General features: G+C 53.4%; 1 protein-coding gene across 4 annotated transcripts in view; it reads left to right on the top strand.

The window, feature by feature from the left end:
- Window positions 1-8,992: 8,992 nt before the first annotated feature.
- The window catches only part of SH2B3 (SH2B adaptor protein 3), a 40,049-nt gene continuing 32,735 nt past the window's right edge, over window positions 8,993-16,306 (top strand). For all 4 annotated transcript variants that reach the window (XM_057527121.1, XM_057527123.1, XM_057527122.1 and 1 more), the window contains exon 1: window positions 8,993-9,382. The gene's annotated coding sequence lies outside the window, so the exon portion shown is untranslated. The remainder of the gene's footprint in view (window positions 9,383-16,306) is intronic.

Below are 16,306 nucleotides of genomic sequence, written 5' to 3'. Positions count from 1 at the left end.
ACTCCCGTACATCCTCTGTGGGAGTGGGACCATCCGCAGCTTCTGCCAGGACAGGGGTAAGAGAGCAACTTCCCAGCCTCCAGCAGCCCATTTTGGGGTCAAAACCAGCCTGGGGGGATGGGGGTGTGTGGGGAACAGGAGAAATAGGAGGGGCACATCCCCAAACTCCCTCCAGATCCTCACTCCTTTAGCTAACACTTTTTCTTTACTTTTTTAAAAATTGTGATGAAATTCACATAGCATAAAATTAACCACCTTAAAGTACAACTCAGTGGCACGTAGTCCATTCACAGTGTCGTGTAACCACCACCTCCGTCTACTTCCGAAACATTCTCGTCACCCGAAAAGGAAACCCCATGCCCGTTAGTGCCCATCAGCGGTCACTCTCCATGTCTTCCCCTCTCCCAGGCCCTGGCAACCACCAATCTGCTTTCTGTCTCTATGGATTTACCTATTCTGGATATTTCACGTAAATGGAATAATATCCAAATGGAATCACAATATGATCTTTCGTGTCTGGCTTCTTTCACTCAGCATAATGTTTCAGGGGTCATCCACACTGTAGCATGTGTCAGTACTTCATTCCTTTTTATGGCTGAGGGTAGATCACATTTTGTTTGTCCCTTCATCCATTGATGGACATGTGGGTTGTTTCCACCTTTTGCCTATGTGAACCGTGCTGCTATGAACGTTCATGTACGAGTATCTGTTTGAGTACGTGTTTTCAATTCTTTGAGGTCTATAACTTTAGTTAACATTTTGATGCTACTTTTATGAATTTATTTATTTATTTATTTATTTATTTATTTATTTATTTATTTAGCTGCGTTGGGTCTTCGTTGCTGCGTGGGCTTTCTCTAGTTGCGGCGAGCGGGGGCTACTCTTCGTAGGGGTTCCTGGTGGGCGACCAGCTCGACTGGGGGGCCTAAGGCTGCCCAGGAAGCAGCTCCCCAGCCCTCCACCACCCAGGGCCACCAGGGGGCGCCGGAGCCTCGAGCAAACTCGCTGCAGCCCGTGAGGTCGCCGCCTGGGATTCCGGCCAAACTCGTGCCCGGGAAGTTCGTGCGCCCCACGCTGATCCCCGGGCAGGGGTGGGGATCGCTGGAGTAACTAGGTTGTACGTCCTCTGCAGAGCCATTAGGACCTTTAATTACCGGGACTGGAAGTGAATAATTATCTGCGGTGCCCCAGGCCACTGAGTCACTTCCCCTCAGAAACCAGATTCCCCGGGCGGAAGAGGGGGCGGCTCGCGGCTCCCTGGGCTGGGGGTCCTTGGGGTGGGCGTGGGGTGCGGGGCCGGCGCTGATGATTTTGGTCAAGGTCTGAATTCTGGAGCCGGAGTGTAAATCAGTGCTGGGCCACTTACCGGCTAGGATACTTCGCCTCTCTCGTCCTCAGTTTCCTCCTCTGTCAGATGGAGGGAAACAACATTCTCTCCATACAGTTTGCTGGGATCATTAAACCCATAGAAAGCCCTCAAAATGATGCCTGGCACATACTGCTCTCATAATAGTTAATTCTGTTTTTACTATCACCGTTATTATTACTTGGGTATAGTAGGTAGTTAAGAGCTGCGGTTCTGCAATCAGATAGACCTGAGTCTTGACCAGCTGCTTCAATCACTTGCCAGTTGTGTGGCTTTTTTCACTGTCTTATGCCTCAGATTCATCATCTGAAAAGTAGGGAAATTCATAGCAAACCATTCACAGTGGGGAGGGGTTGGAGAGATATAATATTGCCGGTGGTGGTCTCAGCTGGACACACACTTTTGGAGAAGGAGTCCAGATTATAAAAACTGGACTCCTTTTTTAGGCAGGGACTTTGGGCAATTTTAGACTGGAAAGCACTGGGAGGACAGAAAAGGGAACTAAATCTTTGGCAAGGAAGCAGGGGGTGTAGATGGCATCAGGCACCTGGGCTCAGCAGATTAGACCCCAGCCCAGGAATCTAGCCCTGAGAGTTCTGACAGCCGAGGAGGAAAGAGGAAGGGCCCAGTTTCATAATTCTTTTCTGGCCAAGGATGCCCTTTCCTGAACCTTCCAGCCTCAGCTGGACCTTGATGGGTGGGGAACGTGGTGGTTGGACACCCCTAGAGCTGTCTTGAGCTCTGTATTAGTTTACTATTGCTATGTAACAAATTACTCCCCAACTTAGTGGCTTGAGATGGTAAACATTTATTATTTCATGTGATTTCAGGAATTTAGGAGCAGTTTAGCTGGGTGTTTCTGGCTCAGGATCTTTCATGAGGTTGTAGTCAAAACATGGGCTTGAGCTCCCTTCATGTGACGGCTTGACTGGGGTTGGAGGATCCACTTCCAAGAAGGTGCCTGTTGCCAGGGCGTCTCTGTTTTTTCCTGGCTGTTGGCAGGAGGCCTCAGTTCCTCACCACGTGGGCCGCCCAACAAAGCTGTTTGAGTGTCCTCATGAGGTGCTGGAAGAAAAAGAAGCAGAGCTAGAGATAGAGTGTGACAGCAGTGGGGAGGGGTCTGTTCCAGGTTTGGTGGTCAGGGACCTCCAGGGAGTGAATGAAGTGAGGGATGGAAACATCTGGTGGAAGGACATTCTGGGCAGAGGAAATAGCCAGTGCAAAGGCTCTGAAGTGGGAACATGAAGGTATATTTGAGGAACGGTGAGGAGCCCAGTGTGATCCAGTTATCCCTCGACAATAATCAGATACAGAGCATTCACTGAGTGCCCACTAAGGACTAAATGTCCTACACAATTTCACTTTCCTTTACCCACTACTTTGATGCCCATTTTACAGACTGGGGACACCAAGGCTCAGAAAATGGAAGTCTCTTGCTAGAGGTAACACAGTAGTGCTGGGATAAAAACCCAGGCCTGGAAAGCTCCAGCACCAGCTGTCTTAGTCCATTTTGGAGGGACATGAACATTCAGTCCATTGCATTCTGCCCCCGGTTTCCCCAAATGCACGTCCTTCCCGCATGCAAAATGCATTCATTCCATCCCAAGAGCTCCCAAAGGCTTAACTCCTTCCAACATCAACCCAAAAGTCTATAGCCCAAAGTCTCACCTAAATCAGTTATGAGTGAGACTCAAGGTATGATTCATTCTGAGGCAGATTCCTTCCCAGCTGTGAAGTCAAACATGTTATGTGTTTTCAAAAGACAGTGGCGGGACAGGCATAGGACAGGCACTCCCATTCCAAAAGGGAGAAATAGGAAAGAAGAAAGGTCCCCAGCAAGTCCAAAACCTTAAGGCTCCAGAATAATCCTCTTTGGCCTGCCTTCTGGACACACGGGGTGGTGTTCTTGCCCCCGGAACTTTGCTGGGCAGGAGTTGGGCCCCAAGATTCTATGCTGCTCCCATGGCTTTGCTGGGCTCTCCTGGGCTGGAACATCGCACAGGTAGCTCCACCCGGCTGACGGCCCTCCGACGTCCGGCTGGAGGCAGCCATGCCCCCCACAGCTTGGCTAGTTGCAGTGCGTGCTGCACTGCTCGGGGCCTGCGGGAGCAGTGCCCGGTCCCCCCACCTTGTGTGGAGAGAGGAGCCCTGCAGCGAAGGCCCCTCCTCCGAAATCCTCCTCCCACCCAGGCCCTTGCGCTCCGGGCCTGTGATGAGAGGGCAGCCCTGATGAGCTCCGAAAGGCCTGTGGGGTCATTCTTCCATTGTCTTGGACAGGCCTCTGCAGCATACCTCTTTTCTTTCTGGGCCCTCACCAGAATCACCCTTAATGGTGGGTTCATGGCAGTGTAGGCTTTTTCTAGCACGCACCTCCAAACTCTTTCAGTGTCTGCCAATCACCCCGTTCCAAAGCTGCTGGCATGTTTTTAGGTATTTCTTACAGCAGAACCCCCGCTTCTTGGTACCGATGTTCTGTCCTGGTCTGTTCGGGCTGCTGTAACAAAATACCATAAATTGGGTGGCTTATAAACTACAGACATTTATTTCTCACAGTTCTGGAGTCTGGGAAGCCCAAGATCAAGGTTTTGACAGATTCAGTGACTGGTGAGAGCCAGGTTTCTGATTCAAAAGTGGTGTCCTCTAGCTGTAACCTCATATGGCAGAAGCAGAGAGGGCTCTCTAGGGGGTCTCTTTACAAGGGCACTGATCCCATTCCTGACATCTCTGCTCTCATGATCAAATCACCTCTAAAGGCTCCACCTCCTAATACTATCACCTTGGTGGTTAGGATTTCAACATGGATTTGGGGGGATATAAACTTTCAGGCAATTATACCAGTCATTACCCAGCTAGGGAGCAGACCAGCCACTCAGGCCCCCTCCCCACCTGCAGCCCAGACCTTGTTCTCAGTAGGGAGGGAACAGTCTGCAGAAGCACATTTTACAGATGCGGACACCAAGGCCTCCACTCATTGGCTGGGCAACAGTCTTGACTCTCAAGCTTCAGTGTCCTCATGTGTGGCCACCACTCTTCACAACCCTTGAGGGATGTATGACTCACATCCAATTATAGATTATAATCAACACTCTTTATTGAGCACATGCTCTGCGGAAGTGCCACCCAACCTCCCAAGCTCTTAATGCATCAAATTCTCCCCCACAACCCAATGAGGTAATTGTAATTTTTCCCATTTTACAGATGAGGAAACTGAGGCTTAGAGAGTCTAAGTGATTACACAGCTAAGAAGATGCTGAACACTCAATTCTAAACCTGTCTGAGTGACCCCTAGAGCCTTCATTCTTAATTATGGGCCCCCTTAGACGATGGCTTCCTGCCCTTGAAGTGGGGAGAGACTCTTATCAGGGCTAATGATTTAATTTTTCAGTGCCCCAGTCTCTTCATCATAAAATAGGGATAATAATAATAATAGTACCTATCCCAGGGCTGATGTGAGATTTAAATGAGTTAACATATGTAAAACATTCAGAGCTAGTACAGCAGCCACTAACCACGTGTGGCTATTTAAATTTTAATTCATTAACATTAAATAAGGTTATGAATTCAGTTCCTCAGTGACACTAGCCACGTTTCAGGTGCTCGGTAGCCTCATGTGATGACCATGTTGCACAGCACAGATAGAACATTTCCATCATCACAGAAAGTTCCATCTGTCAGCACTGGTAGAGAGCAATACATGGCATGAAGCAAGCCTCAAAAACTGTTAATCACATTATAATTAATCCTAGATCATTAGCTATTGTAATTATATCTATTAATCCTATTCTAGCCTATTGGTTTTTTTGTTTGTTTGTTTTTTTGTTTTTGGCTGTGTTGGGTCTTTGTTGCTGTGCGTGGGCTTTCTCTAGTTGCGGTGAGCGGGGTCTACTCTTCATTGTGGCACGCAGGCTTCTCATTGCGGTGGCTTCTCTTGTTGTGGAACACAGGCTCTAGGCGCACGGGCTTCAGTAGTTGTGGCACTTGGGCTCAGTGGTTGTGACTCGCGGGCTCTAGAGCACAAGCTCAGTAGTTGTGGCGCATGGGCTTAGTTGCTCCGCGGTATGTGGGATCTTCCCGGGCCAGGGCTTGAACCCATGTTCCCTGCATTGGCAGGGGGATTCTTAACCACTGTGCCACCAGGGAAGTCCCTGTTATTTTTATATTTATTATTAATATGTAATATACTATTAAGTGCTATTATTGTTAGTGTTAGAACTGTTAATATGATGTTACATTGATTATTAATCTTATTACTATTCTATTGTTATTTCATATTTATTATTATTAATCCTATCACCATTATTATTATAAGCTACTATTAGTACTATTAACCTTAGACCTAACTGTTATTATTATATTTATTATTACTACTAATATCCTATTGTTATTTTATATTTGCTATTAATCCTGTAATAGTTAACAGTATTATTAATTAGATCTAATAATTATTGTTACATTATTATATTTATTGTTATCGATCCTTTTATTTATTTATTTATTTTTAAATTTTAATTTTATTTTTTTGGCTGCTTTGGGTCTTCGTTGCTGGGCGCAGGCTTTCTCTAGTTGTGGCCGGCGGGCGCCACTCTCTGTTGCAGTGCAAGGGCTTCTCATTGTGGTGGCTTCTCTTGTTGCAGAGCACAGGCTGTAGGCGCGTGGGCTTCAGTAGTTGTGGCACACGGGCCCTAGAGCATGCAGGCTTCAGTAGTTGTGGCACACAGGCTCAGTAGTTGTGGCTCGCGAGCTCACTAGTTGCAGCTCGCAGGCTCTAGAGCACAGGCTCAGTAGTTGTGGCACACGGGCTTAGTTGCTCCGCAGCATTTGGGATCTTCCCAGACCAGAGATCAAACTGGTGTCCCCTGCATTGGCAGGCGGATTCTTAACCACTGCGCCACCAGGGATGTCCCTATCGATCCTTTTATTATTAACCCTGTACTGGCTAACTTTTGTTTTGTTATTAATATCAGCTGTTAATATCACTACTAATAGTCCGAATAAGCATTTACTAATAGTTATTGACTACTGTTTTGTTACTGTTATTAGTCCTGAGAGTCTCTGACCCCTGGAACTTGGCAGGCAGTAGGTGCGCTCCAACTCAGCGTTTTTCACGGTCGGAAGGAAGGGCGGTCTGCTCCCCCAGGACCGCTTTGCTTGTTTCCGGGGAATTCGAATAAACCTCTTTCTCCCTTTGGGCCCCAATGACCTGTGAAGTGGGAGGAGCCAAGGCCGGGCAGCCTACGCGCGGAGAAGATGAAATCGCTGCTAGGAGCCGTGATGTTCTCAAATCTAGGGCAAGGCGGTGGAGGGGTATTCGCTGTAAACCCTTTGCCTTTCTAAGGAGAAACAAAAACAGAGTGAGAAGTCTCGATCGCGGTGAGCATTGAAACAAGAAACTGGACTCTGGAGGGGACGCGTGGTGAGAAGAAATTAAATGAGAAAGGAAACCACTTTGGGGCGCAGAGAAATCTGGCGCGAGAGAAGGCTTGCACTGTGATTAAAAAGGGGAAGAGCCACAAGTCTCCATTTAAGTCAGCAGAGCTGCTGTGAGAGGGAAAGTGCTTGTGGCTGGCAGATTTCAGCAACCATTTGACAACTGCTGTGTACCTGGCTGCTCTGTTGGTGCCACCTGGCAGCTGTGTGACTGCAGTCAAGTAATTGCTCTCTCTGGGCCTCAGTCTCCCCAAGTATAAGAAAGAGATAATAATATGGGGTGATCAGGTTAGGCTTCCCCGATAACTTACTCCCTTTGCCCCCCATCCTCAGCTGCTGTGTGAACATCACTGGGGCACCTCCTAATGGGTTGCCAACTCAGACACTGCAGCTCGAATGCAAAGCTCAACAGGTCCTTCTGTGCAAAACCCTCCATGGCTCCCTATTGCTCCCAAAATAATTCCCAAACCTGCCAGCAGGACCTTCAAGTCTCCATGTGATGGGCCTGCCTTCATCTCTTCCCATCTATCAGTCTAGGCATCACCAATGCTTTCTTGACTTTCCTTGAATGCACCAAGCTTATTCCCATCTCAGGATCTTTGCACTTGCTGTTCCTTATCACTCCTGGATCCTTCTTATCGTGGGGTGGAGGGGAGAGGTGGTCTTATCCCAAATATTAGCTCCTCAGGAGGTCCTCCAAGCCTCCAGTCTAAGATAGCCTGGGAAGCGCTCTCCATCCTGTAACTGTTTTGTCATCTTCATAGTACATTATCCCATTTACCTATTTATTTAAGCTCTGTGTCCCCTCAAAGAATGTCAGCTGAGGACAAGGGATGCCCATGAGGGCAGGGATATTTGTCTGTCTTGTTCAGTGCTGTGTCGCCAACACCTAGAACAATGCCTGACATACATATTTGTGGAAAGCACATGTTTGTGGCCAGTTACTTCAAGGTTATTGAACTATAAGGATCCTACAGCCGACAGGCCCCCTTCCGCCATCTGGGTGAAATCTGGAAATCCCCACCTTCTGGGGGAACCCCTTCCTGTAGCTCCAACGGCAGGACTCAGGCCTGATTGTTTAACAAACACTCATGCAGCAGTGTTTTCCCTTGGGCAGAGCCCCTTGCTGAGTGCTTTAATGCATTAACTCACTGAATTCTCACAACGACCCTGTGAAATGGGTACTCTTATTTCCATTTCATAGATGAGGTACGGAGAAGTCAAGTCATTTGCCCAAGGTTAGTAAGAGGGGGAGGCAGGCGAATGGACGAGTGTGCTGTCTGGAAAGGGGTGATGTGGCTCCTGAAAGCTGGGGGCGTGAGCGACTTGTTTCCTGTTGTGGGAGGGAGAGAGGAGCAGACATTCCTCTCTCCCCTCCCTCCCATGTGTTGGGGGAAGGGCTGGCTGGGTGTATGCTCCCCCTCAGGCTAGTGGGGACCCCCCTGTGAACCTCACCCCACATAAGGCTCATAGATAAAATGAAAGTAGCCCCGGGGAGAGCAGAGAGGGAGGCCCAGAGGCTATGGGAGCAAGCGATCTGGGAGGGCTTCCTGGAGAAAGATGCACTCTTGGAGTTGGGGGACGGATGGGCCCATAGAGGCCAGTCTATAGGGGCATGGGCTGCGACAAGAGCAGAGCTGAGGGTGGCGCTATGGGGGTCTGCTCAGTACAGTCGCGGATAGTCGGGGCCGGGCGGGGTTGGGATCTTTCCCCGGGTGATGATGAAAGCTGCGGTCGCTATTGCACTGACCGGCCCGGCGCGCGCAGATAAGGCCCTGCAGGAGGGAGTCGGCACGGACGCGCCCCCTCGAGGCCAGGCGCCTCGGCCCGGCCCCGCCCTCAGACCCCGCCTTTCCTTCATCTGGCCCCGCCCCCGCAGTGTGGAGGCACCCGGTGGCCCCTGGCGCTAGGTGGGTGGGGCCAAGCTTGCCCCGCCCCTCCTGCCGTTCATTCCCTTCTTTAGGTTGTGCGATACGAAATCGGGTGGGTGATCTGTGGGCGTGGCTTTACAAGGCCCCGCCTCTCCCCGGGCTGGCTTTTGAGACCCCAGGACCTGGTTAGTCGCAGAGGAGCAGGACTGATGGGCGGGGCGAGATCTGGCCCCGCCCCTGGGCCTGTTTTCTCCCCGCCCCCTGCCAAGTCTGGCTCGCCCCACCAGGCCCCGCCCCACCCTGGCCCCGCCCCTGCCGTGGCCGCCCTCCCCCGCCGGGCTCCGCTCGCACAGCCGGTTCCTCTTTACATAACGGCGCGGGGCGGCATGGGCTCGGGCCACCGCCTCCGCCCGGCCGCCCGCCCGGACTGTCGCGGCCCGCGGTGGAGACGGCGGCCTCAGCAAAGTTTTCCCGGTGGCGGCCCGGAGGCGCATCCTCCCGCAACTGTCAAGCGCTGGCGGCGGAAATGATGAGGCGCTGGCCATTTTCCGAGCCCGGGTTTCCTGCCTGAGCCCCGCTCGAGCGAGCCGCGAGCCAGGAGCCGGCGCGCGGGAGAGAACGCGCCCGGGGCGGGGGCCCTCCCGCTCCCTCGGGATTTCGGGGGGCCGGGGGCGCGCGACGCCATGGGCCGGCCGGGCCCGGACCCCCTCTCTTTCAGGTAAGCCCGCCTTTCCCAGCGCTCCCCTCCTCCGGGGCTGGGAGGGCTTTAATGGGGGAAGAGGAGGCCCCGTGTCCAGTTCTGCCCAGTATCTGCGCACTCCCACAACAGCCTAAAATATTGTCCTGAAGCTAACTCAGATGGAGGTGTTCAGGGGTGACCGCTCCCCAGCTCCTGCGACACCCTGCCAGCCGACACCCCCAGCCACACACGTGTTGGGGATGTAATGGGGGTAGCTGAGGCAGTGGGGGAGGCGCTGAGAGAGGGTATGGCTAATACTCCCAGTCCGCCTCTTAACGTAGCCCAACCAGTCAACTTGCGCGTGGTGGGGGGGGGGGCGGCCCGGGCGGCCCGGCTTGGTACCTTGAAAGTGAAAGTAGTGAAACTGAGCCCATGAGAATGGAAGAGTCCTCTTGGAGTGGGGCGCAGGCCCCTCCCCACTCTCCCAGGCCAGGCCGTGTGGCTAAGAGGGTTGTCCTCCCCCCCATTCCAGAAGCCCCTCTCCCCATTCCCTGCATCAGGGAGGTGGGGTGGCCCAGGCACCCCCATGCTATAGAATCTGGGGGTTCAAAAGGGTTAGGGCTCTCACAGCTCAGGTCTCTTTGGGCTGGTACCCTCCCACCCTGGACCTGGGGCTCCAGGGGAATCCTCCCACCAAAAAAATGGGACACAGGTCATTGGCCTAATAGGTCAGCAGGGCTGGGAAGGTATTTCAGAGGCCCTTAATGCCTGGTGCAGAAATCCCCTCCCTTCCCTCATTCTGTTCCTGGGGGCTTTCGGGGCAATGGGGACTGCATTTGAGGAACTGGGGGGGGGCCTGTCTGCCATTCCACTTTTTTTCCTGAGTTTCCTCATTCTCCTGTTTCTCTTCCCCATTCCCGGGCCACAATGATGTAGGTGAGGAGGTCACTGCCTGCAGCTGGGGGCCTCCAGGGAGGGGAATGGCCAGGCCGGACTGAGTGGGAGGAAGTGAAATTGGGCTACAGGCGGGGGGCTTCGGAACAGAGGGCCTGGCAAGGCCAAGTCTGAAGGGCCAAGGTCCAGCTTTGGGGGCAGGAGGGGCAGAGATCTGACCCGCACCCCCTGGCCTGGGAGATGAGCCTCCTCTGACACCCACCAGCGGCCAGGCTCAGCTGGGGCAGCCGGCCCATCCCCATTTACAGTCCAACCCTGAGGCCCCTGTCAGGGCTGTGGGTGTATGGATCTCCGGGGTTGTGGGTGCGAGTTGTATCTGGATTTCCCATTGCTGACCTGGCTGCCAGAGCGGAAACAGCCCTGGAGGCTCTCCGGGGCCTGCGGGGGCCAGAGACCCAGCTCTAATGGGGGGAGAGCCGGCTGAGGCCGCCTTGTCAGGCTGGGGTCAGCAGATGAGAGGCCAGGGCCTGTTTTGGGAAGTTGGAAGGGTTTTTAATACACTTTTACTGAGCCTTTTCCCACAACCCCCCTCTGGGAGGGAAAAATCCTTCTGAGCCAAAGGGTGAACATTCCTAGAACTTGTGCGAGTCCCCGTGGGCCACAGAGGCAGCCAGCTGGGAAGGGGCTGGACTAAAGTATCAGCTTCTGGCGTCTGAGGACCTTCAGGGGCTCAGCAGCGGCAGAGGAGAGTCCTGGAAGCTTAGGTTCCATTCCCTCACTGCCTTTTTTCCAGCTGAGGGCATGGGCAAGTGATGCTTGTGAACCTCAGTTTCCCCTATGTGAAATGGGGTAATAATAGGTTTGTGGTAGGGTATGTAATAAGCCTGGCATAGAAAGGGTTCAGTTCCAGGTGGTGGTGGTGGTGGTGGTGGTGGTTTTCATCATTACCACCATTAGTGTTATTGTTACTGGCTGTGGAATGTTTGTTCATCAGCATCCCTTGAGCACCACCTGCACGTGCAGCTCTGGGGTTTCCTGAGTGTTTGGGAGAAGAATTCTGGAGACCCAGGCAGGATGAGGTGATGGTGCTTCCTGGCTATATGGCCTTGCTTAACCACCCCAGCCTCCGTTTCTTCATCTGTCAAATGGGTGTGATAATAGTACCTACTTCTTTAGGGTCATTGGAACCACGAATGAGTGAATTCACAAAGTGTTTATTTAGCGTGGCTTGGTCAGCAGGAAGAATAGTAATAAGGATGAGATTGTTATTATCTTGTTTGTTGTGGATGTTAGCTCTGCTCGTTTTCCTTCCAGATCCACCCACCCCCCACCCCCCCATTCTTCTGAACCCTGGGCTTGATCCTTCTCCAATAAACAGAACTCTCTAATACAAATTAGATCCTGTAGAACCACTCCAGATATGGCGGTAGCCTGGGCCCAGCAGGTACTGGGTAGCCCTGCAGCAGTTCAGCCTGTGGGGACCCTTGGATATCTGGGTCTGGCTGTGCCACCTCCTGGATGGAGTCTCCCCGAGGGCAGAGGGGGGGGCAAGGCTGGAGACACTTGGAGGGACCTCCCAGCTGCTAGTTTCAGTGCTGCCCACGCCGAGTGGGGGAGACAGGGCACATAAAGCATTCAGTGCTGGCCTTGGCACTCAATTAATAATAGATATGGTTGTTGTTGTTATTATTAAAATGAGAGGTCTCTTCTGTTCAGTTCTCACTTCTCCCAGTAGCAGCATGGGTTTTGGAGCCAAATCTGAGCTTTGCCAGCTTCTAGCTGTGAGGCCTTGGGCAAGTTACCTGAATTCTCTGGGGCGCACCTGCCCAGCGGGGGCCAAGAGTCCCAGCTTCTCCCCGGTATATGAGCCTGCATGTGAGTGCATATGTGAAGTGTATGAGTCTGGCACAGAGTAGCGACTCAAACTGTGTTGGGTATAATTGCTATGGCCGTGTGACCTTGGCCTTGTCCCTTAACCTCTCTGAGCTATGGGTCTCCTCATCTATGAATGAGAGTACTAATAGGGTTGTTTTGAGAAGAGGCATGCAGAGTGCCTGGCATGCAGTCAGCGCTCAATAAGAGCTACGCTGTTAATGCCCAAGAGGGGGGCTGGCACTTAATTGCCAGGTTTCCTGGGAAAATGGGCCCTAGGGGCTCTGGGTGTTCAGCATCATTGGGCGGAGCAGGAAGCTGCTTCCATCTGGCAGACAGAGAAGCCTGCCTTGGAGAGTCCAGAGGTGTAATACAAGTTGCTTGTTCCCAGCCAGACCCTGTTCCCAGCTACCCGCCCTCCCTGAGGAAACTGAGGCGGGCAGGCTGCCCAGGGGAAGTGACTCAGCTGGGGTCACTCGCTGAGTCAGTCCTAATTGGACCCAGGAGCCCTGTGCCTCAGCTCCCTGGCTTCCGGGGCCTGAGGTCCCTCGGGGACTGGGCAGGTCCAAACCACAGCTGGACACCCACTTACTTGGGCCTCAAAGCCTGGACGACCAGCATTCTTCAGCTGGGGCTCCGGGGTCCCATTGGCCACCACTGGGCTGCTCAGCCCAGCATCCTTCCTCCCAGCAGGGGCAAGGGGCACTTCCCCAGGAGAGCAAGTCCTCCTGGCGTCCCCCGGCCCCGCCCCGCCCGGAAACCCGGCAGCTGCGCAGATGGCTGGAAGATTTTTCCTCCCACGCCACCCTGTCAGGGGTCGGCTAGGGGGGCCGGGCTGCAGGCTTCCTCATGAACCAGGCCTGGAGCCCCTGGGGGCCTGTCCGGATGTGGGCCCCCATCCCGGCTGGCCAAGGGCAGCCTGCCACTGCCCCATGGATCCCCAGGGAGGCCTGGGAGGGAGGAAGTCTGTGCCCTGCTCACCCGGGAGCTGACTCACAAGGGTGCCTGAGGGGGAGGCCTTGGCCTTGAGGGGCTGGGGAACTGGAAATGCAATTAGGGGAGTGGACACAAAAGAGGGCCTTCGGCATGGGATCTGTCCTTTGAGAGCTGGCACTCTGGTGTCATCTCGCGGGAGGAGAGGCCCCGAGAGGGTGATGAGTGTGGGGAGAGCATCGCAGGAGCAGGAGGGCTTGAGGGCACCCGTCCTGATACCCTGAGGAAGCAACACCGTCTGGGGGCGTGGGGTGTGCAGAGCTGACTGAGAGGCTTCCCCTCTCTCCCCTCAACCCAGGGGCAGTTAAAGGAAGAAGTCACATGCTGGGATGGGGGTGGCTTAGAGAGTTCTGCCTATTCTTCGGTGGCCCTGGCTTTCCCCACCTCCCAAAGGCTGTTGGCCAGGGTGTCAGGCTGAGGGTGGGGGCAGAGGAAGCCAGAGGACATTTCCTGTTCTGGCAGACTGTGCTGGTGTGATAAATGTCCTCAGGCACTAGGTGACCCCGGCGAGAGTGCATCAGGGCCCCCTGGCTGCCCGATGGGCTAGAGCAGAACCCACTTCTCAGCCTCCCCAGGGCCCCAGAACCTTTGCTCTGTACTGCCTGTAGGCTTCTACACAGTCTGGCCAGCTCGAGTGGTGTGAAAGGGCAGTGGGCCTCCTGCCAGGCAGTGTGTGTTGGAATCCCCTCAACTCTCTGGGCCTCCTTGGATGGGGAGGGGGGGTGGTCTCGGCTCCTGGAGAAGTTGGTGCTGTGGGTAGGAAAGGCAGAAATACTTGCAGCAGCCTGGAGTGAACTTAGAGGGCTCCCTGGAGGAGGTGTCTCCCTCTGAAGGTATAAGACTTCCTGCCCAAACATCTGTGAGCTGTGGACCTGGGGGAGGATTGAGGCTCTGGACTGGCTCATTTTAACTTCACTTATCACAATTTAAAATATTCTCCCCAAGCCTTGGCAGGTGAAATTCCCACAGGTGGGTAAAGGCCTTCTCTGCACCTGGGCCTGATAATTAAACAGGAAATATTAGCTTCCCAAGATTACATTATTACCCAGGGTGATTGGATAGAAGAGAGGCTGATGAGCCTCGATCTCTGGGGTCCTGGGTTAGAGTGAGCCCCACAATTCAGAGCCAGGATTCCCAGCTGTTCAGAGCCTGAATTCTCCCCGGCTTGGTGTAGGATGTATATGCTTGAACAGGGGACACCAGGTACTGGCTAAGGCTTCAAAGCCCTTACCAGGTTGCCCTGAGCAGGGACTCTGTGGACACAATTGTCTGAACTTGGGGTCCTGAAAGGCAGACCCACCCCTGCCCTGACGTGAGCCCCAGGATGGGCACAGAGGTAGCTGCCTCCATCTCCATGTGTTTGCTGTGGGGACTTGGCGGGGGGTTGCTGGGATGCAGTCTGATCTCCCTGCTCCACGTCACATCATCCTTGTCCCTCACCCTGCTGTGGGATTTTGGGAAATCCTGGACTCCGACTCCCTTACCCAGCAGATCTCCCTGCCCCAAAAGCCCAGGATGAGGAGATGGGAGGGACCCCCTGGATTTGCAGGTCCCTCTCTGTGGAAGGCTGTTCACCCCTTTGGCCGCCCAGGCTCCCAGATGCTCCTGTGGGGTGTCGGAGGGGATAGAAATGCCCCAAAGATCCCTCTACTCCCTGTACCCACTAGCTGAAGCCTGGGGGCTCCTGGGAACCCCCAGGTGATTAGTAGTTGCTTCCTACCAAGAGCTTTTAGGCCCTGTTCCCAGGATTGGCGTGATCTGATCAATTGCTCTTCCTCTGTGTCTGGCGCATAGTAAACACTCAATAAATGCTTCCACCTGGGCCGAGGCCCAAGGAGGGGACCACCTTCCTGTGGCCTGGCTGCCTGCCCCGGCCAGGAAACCTCCCAGGCATGGCCCCCTCCCCGGCACAGGCCACAGCTGAGTGCTCTGGCTGGTGACTTCCTGCCTCGAGCTCCTGCCCGGAGCTGCCTGAGCAGTGCTTCACCCCTGAAAGGCCTTGTGTTCGGGCTCCCGTGACCCTCCCTGCCTGGCCCAGCCCATGAAGCCAGGCTCTGCCTGTGGCTTCTTGCAGCAGGCAGGCCTGACATTCTCTGTAGCAGGCGCTCCTCTCTTCTAACAATAATAGTAATAAAATAGCAACAGCCACTTGTTTCTTGAGCCCTGTGCCAAGCACCCCTCAGACATCAGTTCTTAGAATGCTCCTAGTGAATGCCAAGAACATTAGCCCACTTTACAGATGGGGACACTGAGGCTCTGAGAGGGAAGCCCTCTCTTCTCTATCACACAGCGAGGAAGTGGCAGAATTAGGATGTGAACCCAGATTTGGTTGGTAGCTCCACTGTAGAGAGGTCATCTGTGGTGGTGGGTTTCTCGGAGCCCCTCAGCCTTTTCTGTCAGTCCACAAAGGTCAGGAGCATGATTCCAGGAGTACGACTGTCAAATAGCAGCCTGCCTCAACCCTAGGAGTTCATTAATTCATGCAACTGTTATTTCTGGAGCACCGGCTCTGACCAGGCCCTGCAGAGTGCGCAGGAGTGCGATGGCCCTCGGCCTGCTGGGGGCAGACACCCCGGGCTGAGGGAGATGGGCAGTGAGCAGTATTGCTCATGTATAGCTGGCGCTTCCAGCAGAGCGAGCGGGTTCTAATCACAGCTCTGCCCCTCGAGGGCCCCGTGACCCTGGGCAAGCCATTCCTCCCACACCTTGGCTTTCTCATCCATAAAATGGGCATAATGCTAGGAATGCCCACTCTGGTGGGGAATAAACAAGTGAATAAATGCAAAGTGTTTAGCACAGAACAGGGCACATAGAAAGCGTGAAATAGTGTCATTTATTGTTGTTCTAAAATTTTCGCCCTGTGGCTATTTTCCAACCACCTGGTGCGTTTATGACCTGGACAGAGGAGCTGAGGCCTCCTGACTCCAGCAGGAGCTGAATGAGACCTTTATATCCCCTCCTCTGAATAAACATTGACTGGGCAGTGAGTCTTCCTTGTGGTGTGCATTTGGGCATTGATCAGGTGTTTTGGGGGGGCCTTGTGTTTGGGGTTTCCATTAATTGCTAGGTGTGGGACCTCTGTGCTTCAGTTTCTCCACCTGTAAAATGAGAGCAATTACTGGCCCTACCTCCTAGTACTGTTGTGAAGCTTGGGAGAGTTGATGTTTTGCAAAAGCAGTTAGAAGAACGCCTGAGGTATAGCAT

This window comes from Balaenoptera acutorostrata, chromosome 13 (genome assembly GCF_949987535.1).
Source record: "Balaenoptera acutorostrata chromosome 13, mBalAcu1.1, whole genome shotgun sequence".
Classification (NCBI taxonomy): Eukaryota; Metazoa; Chordata; class Mammalia; order Artiodactyla; family Balaenopteridae; genus Balaenoptera; species Balaenoptera acutorostrata.
The sequence above is the reverse complement of the archived record's forward strand: the minus strand, read 5'-3'. Positions and strand labels throughout refer to the sequence as shown.